The sequence below is a fragment of the Falco cherrug genome, chromosome 8 (assembly GCF_023634085.1).
Source record: "Falco cherrug isolate bFalChe1 chromosome 8, bFalChe1.pri, whole genome shotgun sequence".
Lineage (NCBI taxonomy): Eukaryota > Metazoa > Chordata > Aves > Falconiformes > Falconidae > Falco > Falco cherrug.
Genome location: NC_073704.1, coordinates 18,244,541 through 18,258,865, shown reverse-complemented (window position 1 = coordinate 18,258,865; position 14,325 = coordinate 18,244,541). Strand labels below are relative to the sequence as shown.

Genomic DNA, 14,325 nt, shown 5'->3' with positions numbered 1-14,325 from the left:
CAATGATGTGACTGCAATCATGTAAAGTTTAAGCAGATGCTTCTAGAACTTAAGATCAAATTAGGAAACAAGTGGGAAATGGTTTTGTTTAAAAATCACGCTTTATAAAATGTAGTTTAATTTTAATGATTAGGAGCTCCAAATGATTGTCACAACTTTGCAGTTCAATACCATGTGGCTTGTCCTAGTGTGCCTGACCTCCCAAGACGCTTCAACAAAGCAAAATAAAAAGTGGATGGTCTCAAGACATCCTTGTCAAGGCCTTAATAAAGCTACTCCCATTTCAGGCTGCTGGGAGGGCTTGGCTCTATTCCTATGTATGACATGGACACTGAGCAAATGGATCTCTGGCCTTGCTATTGCATCAATCAGTGCTAGCTCAGCAACGTAATATTGCAAACAGTTTGAAGACAATGAATGGCACTGATGCTATGTACTCAAATGAAATTCAGCAAATACTGAAAATAAGATGGCAATTTGGTAAGTGCAGTTATTCATAAATGGGTTATCAATAGTGGCATTGATAAATGCAATCTTGACTAGACACAAGCCTGAGGATGTGGGAGTAATGAGAAGGTACAAACACAGCCGTTGACCTTTCTCCCTCCCAGCCTGTGGCAGCAGCCAGCAGTGTTTCCTGTCTCGCACTGTTCCTGCTGCTGCAGAGCAGGAAATCCTGGCTGCCCAGAGGCGAGGGTTAAAAGCCTTTCTGAAACATGAAGTGACACACATGCTCACCTAGCAAATACATAGCAGCTGGGTAAATATATGTAGAGATGAGGCCATAAAAGGTGGTCATTAAGGAAAGTAAATCTGGCTAATGTTAGAAAGCAAATGTAAGGAAGATGGTGAGCTGAATGCTACATGAAAATCTCAGGTTTAGAAAGACACTTGCTGACAAGACTTAGGTAAGATACTGACCACTATGGGCTTAGAGCATAGTCCCAGGTATATTTGAAGTTTATTCTTTGATTTTATTAGGACCTATTCTGGGTTTAGCCTAATTTGCTAGGAAAACAAAGCAAATGCACTATCTCTGCTGCTTAGTTTGCTCCTCACGCCTCTCCCTTTGACCCCACCAAAGCTTTTGAGCTTGGTGGACATCTTCAGCCAAACCCAAATAAGACAAAGATACGGCATATTAAATGCTTACAGGTTTTTGTGGAAAATGCCAACAATAATTTGGGCTGGCGAGAAAAATAAAAGCTGAAATGTCAGCTCAACGTTTCTTAATACTAGAGAATCTGTGTGGTAAACCCCCAAGCATTAGTTAGTGTACATCCACTTCAGATAGTCTGTGTGCTCTGCCTTGCAGTTTTCCTTGGACTCATAAAATACTTGGGAGTGGGTCAACCACAAGGCAAACCAGCTTTTTCAGTTACTACTGCTTCTACAGGTACACAGGAACACTGTTCTTCCAGTCTGGCTTTTTTTAATTAAGATTTTTTTTTTAATAAATGAAGGATTCATCTTTCTCTGTTTGTGCTTGTAACTATGTTATGCTAGAGTTCTCAGTTGTGCTCAGCTTTACAGGTTAACATATTCTAGCTCATGCACATGAAGAACAGAAGCTGCTGGCTTTCTTGAAGATGTTGTTGGAGCTCAGTTTTAAATGCAGAAGTGCCTTGAATGGATTTAGTTGATAGCCTTCTTATAGAGGTGAGATCCCTTTAAAGCATAGCATTAGAAACAGTCTGCAGGGAACAAGAACAAGCTGTGAAAAGGGGTTGGGGAGAAAGAAGGGGAAAGAGAAAAGATGTTGGAAGAAGACAGCAATAAGCTGGGTTTGTATGTGTGTTAATAAAGTCCTGGCCATTCTCCTGATGAAGAGTTGCTCTAGTTTTACGAGCGTGGAGTCCTTGCATGTTGTTACTCAGTGTGTGGTTGAGGAAGTAGGGTTTGCTGTTTTAGGTGAAGGAGATGAGTGACTGTGGCCTAAGGGGCAGTGGAGAAGGGCTTTTGAGAAGGCTTTTACTCCTGTGTAGTGTGAAGGTTAGCATCGACAACCTGGAATGCAGAGGCTGTCTTTCTGCAAAGCTTCAGCAGGCAGCACAGCCCATCAGCACACTTAATAAAAACTTCTTTGTACAACTTCACCTGTCTGTTGCATGACTTATTGCTAATGAAATAGTGACCAGGAAGCAAAGAGAATTGCTAACAGGGAAAACAGAGTAAGGGCAGTGCAAGCCAGGGTCTTGTGTGTATGGCTAAATTACACTGAAATGAACATCTGGCAGCAACAGCCAGGCAGAAGGGACCTGGTTGCTGTAGAGAAATGATAAATTTAGGATGGTAACAAATCTGCTGCCTTGGTTACAATTTAGTACTGTTTTAAGGCCGATGAGAGGAAATCACTATATTTTCATTTGTAGAGCTGTGTGCTGCTCTGTGGACATGAATAAAACATAACATTATTTCCTGTTCTTTTCGGTAGCTCATGTAAGACTCCCTTACATATCTGGGCTTGAGTAGTCGACATTCAGGTGTTTACAGCTAAGCATTTGTGTGCTGGCCTGCTCAGCTGTGCTACAGTGCTTTGGGTCCTTCTACCTGAGCTCTATCACAGTATGATTTACATTGCTAAAACCAAAACTATCCTTGTTGCTGTTGCAGAAAGGATAGGCTGATTATTATCTGCTCCTGTGAAAAAACGGTAGAAAAGCAAACGTGTTGCTTTAATTTTCTTTTCTTTTGTTTGTTTTAAAACCACATGCTGATATGCTACAGCTGCAGACCAGTCAGCACAGAGCAAAGCTGTAACAGCTGTGGCTGGTGGGGTAGGGAACCTTGTGATGAATGATGCATTTGTAATGAGTTACACAATTGCAGAGACACTATAGCAATCAGCAAGACCTTCAGCAGCCAGAGCACAAGTCCTTACTGCTGAAGTTAAATGCAAATTCCCTTAGTAGCAAGCTGAGCAGGTTTATAAACACAGGGACCAGTGTATAGGAGTAATTGTGCTTGCATCCATTAGCCTCTGTGTGCAGAGCCGCGTGCTTGGTGCTGACGCTTAGCGTCTTGAATCCTAATTGTGACGTTACACTTTTACTGTGAGGCTTTGCTCATTGCTTGCAAATAACCTCTTCAGAAATAAAATGGCCGTGTGCGCTGACCTCCCAGCAAGGTGGCGGGGGAGTCGCATGCCAGGGCAGCAGGTTTGCTGACCCCCTGCCAGGCTGGGCTGCTCGGGTCTTCAACACAAGGAGAGCTTAGCTGCCTCACAAAGGGTGTTTTCATTTTCTATGTTTGCAAACACCTGCTATTTTCTTCCAGATAGACTTTCCTTGCTCTGGCTGCATATGTTCTGGTCCTGAGCGAGGCAGCTTTGTCCTTCATAGGGTTTCCAGCCCTGCCTGAGCAAATTCTACCTGCCTTCATCACGCCCTGCCTGCCCTAGCAGCTACAGGGGGAAAGCTCTTGCCTCTGGTGAGGGAATGTTCCAGTAAAGGGGGAAAATGTTAGGAACCGCTCTCTGAGGGGTGCCCATCTGAAAGACACGGGTTGGCCCTTTCCATGCTGCAAATGACCCCGACCCCTGCCTCCCCCACCATGATGACAGTAACAGGCCTCAGCTGTGTTTCCGTGCCAGGTGAGGAGAGGGCTGGTGCCCGTGACAGGAGGCAGGCGCCGGCCACCCCCTGGCCCCCTCCTCCCGCTCCAGGGCAGGCCCGCTGGGGGCTGCCGGCCGCTCCTGCCCCGGCGGGCGTGAGTGAGGCGGGCCGGGCGGGCGCTCTGAGGCAGCGGGTGAGGCGGGCCCGCCGGGCGCTCTGAGGCAGCGGCCCGGCAGGGCGGGCGGAGGCTGGCGGGACGCTCCCTGCTGAGGTAAGAGGGTACAGCTGGGAGGACGCTGGTGGCTCTACTGCCTCCCTGGCTGCTGGCTGGTACAGTGTGAGGGCTGGGAGCAGGTGGCATGTGTGGGCTGGGGCGGGGGGGGGGAGTCCGCAGCGGGGTTACCCTTGGTTGGATGGGGTGCCCTGAGGAGGCCCTGTGGTCAAAGGGGCTTGGAGGTGACAGAGAAGCAGTAAAGGCTCCCCGCCTTGGGCCAAAAATGAAGCTTCGTGAGGTGGCTCCTCAGAGACGGGCCCTTGGGGAGGGTCTGGGGGGAGCCCTTGCCTCAGAGCTGGGACAGCCAGGTCTTCCCTGGGGAAATGGGGCACTCAGGAGAAAACCTGAGCGTAGCTGTATGGAGCCTGGCTTCCCTAAGGCGTACCTGTGCGTCTGTGGGCACCTCTCGGCTTTTCCTTGTGTTGCAGACTTGTTGAGGCAGGGTTTGAACGTGAGACCTGTGAGTCCCGAATGACTTAGAGGCTATTTAATGTCTGTGCATCAGTTGCTTATGATAACCATTCTTGCACTTCATGTTCTGCCCTTGTTTATAAGCAGCCAACCCATGTGTATCCAAACTGACTTTGCCAATGGATCTGGGTTTTGTATGTTGAATGAGCTTGAGGTTAGCAACCGCTCAGCTGCAGAGCAAGGACAGTAATTGTTATTCACCTTTGTGCTCTGAATTCACTTGGTGATTTTAGAAGAAAAAAGTAAAAAGAAATATAATCCAGATTTTGTTTGGTATGCTGAGGCTTCTGAAAGCAGGAGGTGTCTGTGTGATCTTTGCTGCTTTTTCCAAACAATACATGGCGGGGTGGGGAGGCAGAGATTAGAACATTTCTATGCAGTGGAAGTTACAATTGAATTTGCTTTTAACTGCTGTACTACAGTGACTTGGGCATAACCTGGCCGTAAAACTCCCCAGCTGTTCTAGCTCTTTTCCTGTCGGAAGGCTGGCCATAGAATAAATTAAGAGTACAGAACTGAAACCAAGATGTGAAATTAAACTTTTATTAAAGTAAATCAGGTCCTGGATTTATTTAAAAGAGTGAGGCAATAAAAGTGAACGTATAAAAACCTGCAATTTAAAATAATGTACATTCTTTTTATGTCATTTCCCTGTTTTCAATTTCATTGGTACAACTGAGTTATATTTACTTAAGTTGCATACTGTTTTTCCAACTGTGATGGTGGCTTGTGTGTTTGATGCCCTTCGCTTTCGGGATACCATGGAGAAGGAAGGGGAACTATAGTGGAAAAAGCAAACAGCAGAGAGCTTGTTACAGTTCCCCATTTTGCCGCCACCTGACACCGTGCAACGTAGGATTGCCTAGGGGTCTCCTTATTTCACTGCAGAGGAGGAAGCCTTGGGCCTCTGCCACACCATGGGGTCCTGCAGCTCCCAGGGCTCCCCAGCTGTCATGGGGAGGCAGCTGCCTGAGCTGCAGGGCCCCCGCTGCTGTCCTGCAGATCGGCAGAGACCTGGCCCCCTCTGGGTGCCTCTGCAGGTGGTGCAGGTGCAAGAGGGAGAAGAGACAATAGCATGGCAAGGGTGCTGTCTGTAGTCATTTGGGCTGTTTAACTATTAATGGTTACTCTTTAACTAGGCTGTGTCCAGAGCATTGTTTCTCTGTACTTTCAACAGCAATGGTAGCAGGAGCAAGATGTTTTGATTCTATTGAATTGCACTACTTGTTGACATCATCATTGCTTGACTGAAGGTAAAATAAAATGTCTTCCCTCTTGCTTCAGGATCTGGTGGGGTAAGGAGGGAGAACACTCATTTCCTTTCTGGATTCTTGTGAATGAATTATCTTTTCATTGAAGAAACTGATTCCTGTAAAAGAGCACTTTCCAGTGTCCTCTGCGAGGAAGACTAGAGGAGAGGGAGGAGCAGGCATGTAAGTGGACGAGATGTATCTGGTACTTACAAGGCATGTTGTGTTTGCCATGGATGCAAAAGGAAGAATTGCCTGAGTGGAACAGAAAAAAATAGAAAAATATTTAGCTCTGCTTGCGTAGTTTCCTCGTTTTCTCTCTCCATCCCATGCGTTTGCAGGACTGTGGTCTCAATCCTGCAGCTACCAAGCCCCTTCAATTACCATTGTCTTTGAAGACACTAATTGTAATGGATCAAGCCCACATCTTGCAATCAGTCCAAAAAGATCTTCTGCATCTGCAGTGGTGCCGACCACAGGTGGCTGGCAATGTTAGTCACCTCTTTCTTAAGTACTGTAGTTGCTTTCAAGCACAAAAAATATTTTCTACCTGTTTGCAATTGAAAATTGCCCTATTCCTATGAAGTGGTGGCTAGCAAAGACCGCAGGGACAATGCATTTTAAGGTGTCAGTACAGGTTTGCTCAGTGTGGATACAATACTGCGTTCTTCTGAGTTTCTTGCACAGGTTACATCAGCAGAAGCAATTCCTATGCTTCTGGTGGCGGCTTTCTTTTTTGAATGATAGGGACGTTAACTGGGTCTGTGCTGGCAAAGTTGTGCAGGCTTTGTCATGCAGGACAACATTTTCCTCTATTGTTGGTTCTTCTGATATTTGATAAATTCAAAGAAAACAATTTATCTGTTTCACCCAGTTTATAAAGCTGGGAGGAAATGGCTTAGGTTATTTCAGCTGGACAAAAGATGAGATTTATAGTTAAATGTCCTGAGTCAGAACTGCCCACTCCAGAGCACTAAAGATTCATCAGCTGGAATATGAACCTGTGGGAGATCTGCGCTTGTGATTCCTGATGCCCCCACTGTAGACCCGTCTCCCCTCAAATCTGCAGTAGGCTGCATATTTAGACATGGCCTTAATTTGCATCAAGGTAGTCTACACGGAGAATTAATACTGATTAGCTTCAGTAATGCAGCCATAGTGTTGCTAATTAATTCTCTAGGTAGTTAATGCCTCTGTGTGGATAAAATGCTAAACTATATATCGGGGAGCTATTGTTTCTCAAAAATTGCACAGTTGAGCACTAGCCTGCAAAGCTGATGTTCCCCTCTGATGTTTGGGAATGGCCAAGGTTATTAATTTGATAACAGGATACCGTTCTTGTCTGCCCCATTGCTATTTCCCTCTGGCTCTTCCACTTTAGGATGGGGCAGATGCAAAGGATGCATCTGCTACAGTGCTGGGGCAGGAAAGAGGAGACTAAAGCTCTTGTGGTTTCTCTGCTCTTACCAGCATATTGCCATCTGGAAATCACTGAGTGAGCCTGTTAATTCAATTTTATTACTGTATATTTTAAAGACTGTCAGAGAAGCTTAGGGCTTTGGGACATGTCTTAATTTTAGTTCAGTCTAAATCAAAATAAATAATAAAATCCCCATGAAGATGTACAGGCACTGTGAGATACTTATCCAACCTGACATGATGAAAAAAATAAACTAATGATGTTTTATAGGTTCATGAAAGAAATATTTACTTGCCTCATATGACTGTGCCAATAAAGTTTTAAACAGATTAAAAGTGAAGACAGATGCCAATGCTCATACCAATCACTTTGCATATGAAAAAAAAATAAGGAAGGAAACACAATTATCCCAAATTTAAGCTTGCCAAATTCAATTTAAATGCATTAATGTCTGGTGCAACGTGTACTTTTTTCTCTTCTAAGATGGAGCAAGTTTTGCTATAGATTTGACAAGCCTCTTGAGACAGTTGAAGAAAAATGGTACAAATGAATATTGGGTAAGATTTTGGATCAGAATATGCAGTTCAGGAATGCAACTGAGCTTGAAATTAGGCTATTTTGGTCTGTGCAGTTAGTTTTTAAAGATACATCTGATATGCTGGTGTCTGTTAAGAGTTTTGTTCACTAAAAAGACAGGGTACTTGCAAAGTAAGCACATGAACCCAACTGAATGGAGTCAAATGCTGTGGTGAGTAGAGGTACATTTCAGTGTTCAAGTGTTTTAAGTGTTTGCCTAGGAAGTATAAATGCCTAGGACAGTTGGGGGAACATGAGCAGAATTCACAAAGTCTGTGCTGCGTACCCAAAATAGTTTTGGTTGTATATGCTACACTTCTGCTGTGAATTGCACGCCCTGCTAAAAAAAGCCAGATTGGTAGCTCAAACAGTAGGAAAGTTTGGAATCAAAATTTACCCCATGGATAGCTCCATGATGAAACCCAAGTGTTGTCTATACAGCAGCTGCCAACCCAGCCCCAGTGAATGCAGTGATGAAGCTGGTGGGGGTTCAGGGTGGCTAAGCAGGATGGAATTCAGGCATGTGTGTGAACATACACATATGAGCATAAAATGGAGCATTAGGTAGATGGTAGCAAGGAGGGGAAGTTTTGTTTTGAGGACAGAACAGCTCACTAGAAAGATGGAGATGAGCAATTCAACACATTTGTGGTACTGACTGCCATACAAGCACACTGTGAGGCAAGATACACATCAGCACTATTAGTCCTTCTCCCACAGAGTACACCAAAAAACTACTGAATTTCTATACGACAACAGTTCTCCGAGGCCCTGAGAAAGGACCCCTGGTACTTCACCACATCCTTGCTGGGGACTTGCAAAGTCCTGCAGTGGTGTAGCACTGGCTTTCCTCTTTTCTTCCTGGATTACAAACTGATGGTGCATTAAGAGACTGTTTAAAAATGTGTGCTTTTTTCCTCAGACTTAGTCTCCCACAGAAGTGAATATATGATGTGCAAATATCAGAAACGGGACAGAATGTGGTCTGGGCATCATGGATGAGCCTGGGCAACTGCCTTGGCAGGGGCTGAGATTCGTGGTAAAACAGCAGTGATCTTACCACCACTGAGAAACGCATGACATACTGACCTGGTGCTGAACTTGAACTTTGAATAAGCTAAGCTTCTCTTAGCAGTGTGCTCAAGAGCAAGCATATCTCATCTCTCCAGATCTTCTCTAGATTTTAATTCTGTCTGGGAAAGACTCCTATATCTGATTTATATCTGGGATTAGTTTTTCATAAGTCAACATACCTTTGAGAAGGATAATTCCCACACACACACTTGTTTAATTCAGACCTGCAAACTAACTTGTAAAACAATGTGCAAAAATTGCCTAACACGTTCCTGTCTATGGAAGATCTGGCTTTTATTTCTCTTAATCACACTTGTAAATATCTGAGCAGCCACGACCGCTGATCAAGATTAAATGCTATGCAAAATGACTCCTTTCAGAGAAGTGCTAACTAGAGCTCAGAAGAATAAAAGGTGTGAGCTCTGTGAGGTGATACAAATGTATTGTGAAAAGACTGGCATTATGATCTTACTTTTTTTTTTTTTTTTTTTTTGCCTTACCTCTTTCCTTCCTTTAAAAAACCAAACAACAAACAAACAGATGTAAACCAGAAGCGCAATAACATAAGTAAGCAGTGGCTGGAGCAGAGGCCTGCCTGCTGGGCTCTGGGTCCAGTCTATAAGTCAATATGATGGACATTCAGGGTGGCATATGGGTCTCTTGGTCCCTCCCCTCCTTCACATGCATGTATCATTATTTTCGAATTGGCCACCCTGGACTAAAGCACATCTTTCTGGCCCCTTTTCCAGGCATGCCCTTTACTGTAAGTGCTACGTGACTGTGCAGTTTGGTCTGGTTTCCTTCCTGAGCCGCTTTCAGAAATGCTCCAACCTTTTTATCACTCGGAGCTACAGTAAAAGCTGTCTACACATTCACCGGCAGAACGAGCAGCCCCATTTTCTAGCACTTGAGCTAAGCACTCACTGACTGATAAAGCTGCTGCTGTCTCCTACCAGCCATGCTGGAATGACATACTGGACAAGGGAGTCCCTGTCTCCTCTCTTTTCTCCAGCGCTGGCCAAAAGCAGTCTGAAAATACAGTAAATCTTCATTTAACTCTAGATCAAAGATCACGTTATGACTACAAGGCAAGTTAAGTTTCACTTTAAAGCCAGGTGGTACAGGTTTGAATGCTAAGAGGAAAGATGTTGAAAAATAAATGGATGATGGAGTATTTGCTTAGAACTGCTGGACTTCTCTGTTCTTAAAAAGCAGTTGCTATTGCCACCATACAGCAGTCAAAGATCAGTCTGATGGTATAATTTCAGTTTTCTGACATGAGTTTAGGCTGTTCAAGATTAACACAGAATTTTAATCACAATTAGCAGGCTGCTTGCTTTTTTGGTTTATTTGAGTAAATGCCTTTCAAAGTCCTTGTCTTCATTTTCCCATTGCTTGCATACTGTGCAGCAATCATAACATCTCACAGCAAAACCTGAGCAACCTGATCACTACTTATGTCAGTGCATAATATTGGACATCGTAGAAGAACGGATGGAAAAAATTGCTAACCCCAGCTGGTACTTTTCTATCGTGATCTGGAGTAACCTTGGTCAGAGAAAGAGGAGGAAGATTCATAGTTCATTTAACCTTTGGGCTTTCTGGAGGCATAACAACAGGAGTATTTATTATGGCTGTTCATTTTTAATGGCCTTACTAAAGGCCAGCAACTCCTCAAATGTTTGGCGGGCCCCTAGCCCAGCCATAAGTAATGAACTGTCTGTGACAAACTCTGATGTGAATTCAGCCCGCACAGGGTAGTTCGCTATAAACATGAATTCACTGGCTTCCCTTTTGACAGTTATCTTTATCTCTCTTGCAGATTGAGCCAAAGGATCTGCTCCAAAGATCCCAAACTCCAAGACATTCAAAATCTTTGTACAAACACTGCAGTTCAGGGCTGTCTCTTAATCACCGCTGGCCTACGCAAGAATTAGAGGTGCAACCATGAGATGCAAGGCTGCAACATCAGAAAGGAGGGTGATAGAAAACACCTGGGAAAATGTTTCAGTTGAAAAGAACTAGCCTGTTGAGTTGTCCCCCTCTCCGGGTCCCAGGTGGCAGGTGATGTCATCTCTATTTATGAGTCCTTCAGGTTCACCGTAGTGGTTTCTAGGTTTGTTATCCCAGTCTCTCCCCATACTGTGGTCCCACTGCCAACAAGGCACGCAGCCCCCGAAAGGACATTTCCTCTCATGGGAAATTGTTCTTCCCATACAAGAGCGCAGGTCCAAGTCGAGCAGCTATGCTAATAACTGGCTATGAAACAAAGACTACCCATCAGGTTTTTCCAGCCTGACCCTTCCAAAGTTTTGGGATGCTGTCCTTGCTTCATGTAACATTTTTTTTTAAAGTAATTGAGTCTGACTTCTGTTAGCTACTCTGATTTACCTCTTAGTGGTTTGTTGAGCTTAGCTTGGGTTTTGTGGTGTTTTATATGAAAATATAATTCTTTCTGTGGGTGCTGGGTTACAGTTATGAGGTGTTAATGGGCCCTGGCAGAGCAATCATGTGTCCTGGAGCACGTTAGGGTTTGCTTTGAGCTGTTATTTCATTCTCTCTATGCTACAGCTTCAATACGTGTTCGTTTGCTGTTTGGCTTTACCTCTGTCCCATCACTTTCACTAGCTTTTGTTTCTGTTCTGCCAGGCTGAGAAGTTTAGCAGGATTTCTGCTATGCATAAATACAGCCGTGTGGAGTTCTGAAGCAGCGTTGCCAGTAGTTTGCTGATAAATGTTGTGTTTCACTGGGGAATGGGAAGAATTGCTTTGCTCCTGAATTTATTGTTTATTTTAATTTGTTAACGCAAATAGATTTTACTGTTCCTTTGTTCCTTCTTGGGCTTCTTCTGTCTCTGTTTATAAGGGTTTGCTCAAAAATTAACATGCTTGGGCCATCCATATGTTCACACTTTGTTCTGATCTGTATTGTAACCTTTGGTCATCTATGGTCGCAGGCACAAAGAACTGGCAAGGAAGTGCCTCGAATTGTGGTTTGGCGACAGATAACCTGATTTAGAGTCCCGTCCCTCTATTAAACTGCATTACAGACAATAGGCCAGATAGGTGCAACTCCACGAGGTTTTGATTCAGTGACCCAGAAATTATGCCAGCTGAGAATCTGGCCCAATACCTTATTTATAACTGAGATAAAATTTGCAGAGAGAGATAGTATCACTTTTCAGGGAAAAGTATCTTTTTGGCGATGCCACAGAAATTATTACAGTCTACTTGCAGCAAAAAGACTTTCAGAAAACATATGCATGAAAAAATGTGAAAAATGATGGAGCACTGGGCTTTCTTTCCTGGCCCCCTTACTGTCTTGGCTGTCTTACTTGGGGAAACAAAGACTTGCGGTCATCTCTCCGCAGATCTGACAGTCTCCCATGCAGCTGGCCCTATTTCCTCCTAGAGTTGATCTGTTCATTAGGGTTGGTGTGGGACGTGGCTGTGCCTCCCTGGGAATGCTTCTCTCTTTCCTTAAATTAAGGGAGTGCACAAAACCATCTTGCTAGGTTTACATAAGTGGGCTGGAACCTGGGACTTCACACTCTCCACCAGGCCCTAGGATAAGCCTTGGTTTGTTGTGCTGTCACAAGTCCAGCACTGCTGTTTGTGCCTCACAAGTAATAGGATGCAACTGGAAAACATGAATTTGGATGTACTCTCTGAACTATTAACTTACGACCTATTCAAAAGGGACTTGAGAAGATGACCAAGACAACAGTGGGCAGTGCCAGTTCCTCCTGTAGGCTGGGCTCAGTGGTGGTGGCACCACAGAGGGCTTTCCCTGGGAGCATGGTGAGGTGAGGGCTGCTGTCTGTTTTCTCCAGAGAGACAGAACTGCCAGGTTAGCATGTGGGAACACCAGGTGAAGGTGTGTGATTTTGGCTGCAGGTACAACCGGTGTGACAGACACCCGTGAAGCAGAGATGACAACACCAACTTTCAACACTTTTGTGCACTGGGTGCTCAGAGTCCCATCTATAAAACAGGAATTTCATAAACCTCCTTGAGTGAGCAAACCATTTCCTCAGCTTCCACAAGAGCAAGAGAAACCAATGCCTTGCCTGGGATCCTCATCTGCCACTGCCAGCAGGTGTCCCAGCTGTGCCTGGGCTGAGGCTGAAGATTTACCACTTGGTCTGTCAGCATGAACGTGTCCCACCTTCTTCTTCATGCTTTCTGACACCCTGGTGGGGTTTGCTGCAGAGACCACGCTTAGATGTCTTCTCTGAATTAGCTGAGATTGTAATAGGTGAAATGATGGAGGGAGCTCAGACTTAAACATGGGGGGTACAGGGTATAACAGAAGGAATAAATCTTTGTCCCCCGTTCCCAGCCAGATGCACCATAAGCCTGACAGACTTACGATTTTATACAGAGAGCAACATATGCTACAGTTTTTATTTCTCTAACCATTAATCAAAAGGTATTTTGTATAAACAATGTAATTGCCAGCTCTGGCCAGTGTGGGTGGGCTGACAGAAAGGCTTTGCAGTTCTCTACAGCACAGATAAGCCTTGCCAGGCACTAGCCCTGGTAGCCAGCAGCAGCTGTGAGGACCATACGCCAGCACGGGTGGGTGTGCGGGGCCGCAGGCTGGGCTCCAGTTACTGGAGTACTGGCAGGGGTGGGCAAAGCTGCATTTTCGGCTAGACCAGCGTAACGCTGCTGAGGACTGAGGATATTAGCGTTTCAGCAGACAGAAACCCTCTTGCATCTGTCTGAGCTTTTTGTCTTCCTAATGGTTTATAGCCTGGGTTATGTCTGCTTGTTTTGTTGTGATACCAAACTTGTGATTTTTCTTTTCTTGGCTGCGCCGAAGAATGTAAAACTGCAGACCAAGACAGCTTAGTGCACATTAGTAGATGACTTCTTGCTGGAAACTAGAAAAGCTAAGAGGACTTTACCTTGGTGCCGGGGGATGGGGGGTGACGGGAGCCAAGTGCTAGGCATGAGGGTGGGTGCAATGTTCAGGCAGCCGGGGTGCCTGCTGGCAGTGGGCCAGGAGGGAAGCGCTGGGCTGGAAGCCTTTTCATGGGTCTTCTGAAAACCAAGCCACAGATCCTTTCCACCTCATGTGAGCCTGTAGGAGAGGAATGACTGCATGGGACCATGCCACTGCACAGATGCTCAAGCACCTTTCTCTGGAAGGCAGGGAGCTTTCAGGCGCTGCAAGGGTGTTTGCTGTGTGTAGATGGTGCATGGACAGCTTTTGGGGAGCCAGCAGGAGCCAGCAAAGTTTCACAGCATCAGTTATTTCTTGGAAGGAAAACATTTTATTGTCCAGTTTTATGCTGCTATTTGGCACAGTGGTCATTTATCTCAAAGGACTGTTTCCAGGTTACTGATGCCAGGTGATGTGCAGCTGCAGCTAGGCCAGGACTCTGGTGCCAAGGTGATTTGAATAGCAGCCAGCATGAGCAAGAAGTGCCAGGGTGATAATAAAATGCTGCTTCTGAAGGAACTTCCAGGAATTAACAATCTGTTTTAATTTTAAGAAATCTGACAGTTTTGTAAGGGTAATTTCTAGAGTGCCAGAATAGATCTACCAAAAAGCAAATGCTCTGATTCTCTTCTCCTAGAAATATTCTTCGAGGAATTTAAAATACCAGACTTATGGTAGGACTAATGCACAGATGGCACCAGAAACTAACATTGTATTACAGTGATAAAAATCATACATCTTTGTTATTGCTATCT

The 14,325-nt window shown here is 44.8% G+C and overlaps 1 long non-coding RNA gene across 1 annotated transcript; it reads right to left on the bottom strand.

Annotated features, from left to right (window-relative positions):
- Positions 1-4,828: 4,828 nt before the first annotated feature.
- Positions 4,829-13,702, bottom strand: LOC129736666 (uncharacterized). The gene is made up of 2 exons (XR_008733616.1): positions 13,533-13,702; positions 4,829-5,804 (listed from the first exon to the last, which is right to left on the bottom strand). It is a non-coding gene; the product is annotated as an uncharacterized LOC129736666 (long non-coding RNA).
- Positions 13,703-14,325: the final 623 nt, after the last annotated feature.